The sequence below is a fragment of the Perna viridis genome, chromosome 1 (assembly GCF_037379345.1).
Source record: "Perna viridis isolate PV_CMFRI_1.1 ecotype Kerala chromosome 1, ASM3737934v1, whole genome shotgun sequence".
Classification (NCBI taxonomy): domain Eukaryota; kingdom Metazoa; phylum Mollusca; class Bivalvia; order Mytilida; family Mytilidae; genus Perna; species Perna viridis.
This window is the reverse complement of record NC_142445.1, coordinates 63,939,457-63,941,017: the sequence shown is the minus strand read 5'-3', so window position 1 is coordinate 63,941,017 and position 1,561 is coordinate 63,939,457.

Genomic DNA, 1,561 nt, shown 5'->3' with positions numbered 1-1,561 from the left:
GACAGTTTTATTCAGAATTAATTGGGTCGATTTGTGACAGTTTGTGCACAGACTAATATTTGTGTTTCTAAGATGCATTGAAATGGGAACATGCATTATTACGCTACATTGGAATGTACTCTTACACCTTTTTTATAGTTGCAAATAAAAATGAAAGAATAGCTACCTGTATTTCCTGGACATGGTAAGTGTAATGGGTCATTGGTTACACTGAACTTTTTTTTCAGACATTTTTTTGGTGTTCTTTCTCTATTTTTTTCGGAGTTCAATACACTAGAGTAGGTTGATTTGCACTTCAGATGTTTTAATGTTGAGAGTCTAAAATGTGCTCTAATACACTTTTGTACTTGTAGTTGGTAATCATAGGATACTTTTCAATAAAGCATGTCCCTTTTTCAATTAAGTCTATTATGGATTTTGAGATAGGTGCCAAAACACCAAAGATCTTTTTTTCTGCCAATAAAGAGGAATATTGTCATACAAAATTACTGTTGGTCTTGTCATTAGGGTTGTGTTTCTTTTTATGTTAAGGGAACAACCATTTGATTTTATGAAGCTAGGATCAGAAAGACAGGACACGATGATGTATGGTAATAAAATATAGGATAAACAATTGGGTTAATCCAAGGTCTCACTTACCACTTCTGGGTAAAATGGCAACCTCCCCCCCCCCCTATATAGTACCAAAAACACACTAAATCAAGATCTATGCATTGTAAGTGTATTATTTGTGTATATTATGATGAGAATGTGTAATCATATTTGTAACTTACTACAGAGTGTATAAATGAAGTAATTTTCATTCCATGCTGTCAGCAGAAAAGGAAAAAAATGTGGATTTTCAGTGTTATTTATTTAAGTAGCTGTCTTTACAAGAATCAGGCAGGAGGTGATTCATGCACGTCAAAACCCACCTAACTTACTTTTATTTCTTATTCAAAAACTGTTATAGATCACATAACCTGTCATTGTATTTCATTTGAGTTTTGCACTTTTGAGAAAAAATTTATATAGACTGTACATGAAATTAGTGCAAGAGTTATGGTTCTTGATTTTGTTCGATTTGTTTGATTTTAGTGGGAGATGATTGAATGATTTTCTCAAAAGTACAGATCAGAATGAAGAAATGATTATCGTTATTTGAAAGTATAGCTTATGTAGACCGAAAGAGCATCATTTGTTTTTGTGGGTTTTTCTTTACCATGAATCACTTAACCATTGGCAGTGTCTGAATTTTATGTGGACAGGTACTGAAGTAAATTTTGTAAAGAATTTCAAAAATTATCATACCTTTAGCATAATGAATTTGAAAGCCTTATTTTCCTAGCATTGCAATGGTATGCAACTTTAAGATGTCATTAATCCTGGGAATTCACAGTGAAACTTTGAAAATTACTTTTTTAACTATGTAAAGTAATGGAAATGTTAGAAGTGGCTAGTGAGACCCAAGACAGGCTTAGGTAAAGAATGGAAAGTAAGGTCAGAAATTATACTGATAAAATCCAGGAATCAAAAAATGATCCTAGCCCTTCCCCTCCAGAAATCAAATGATTGCTCCCCA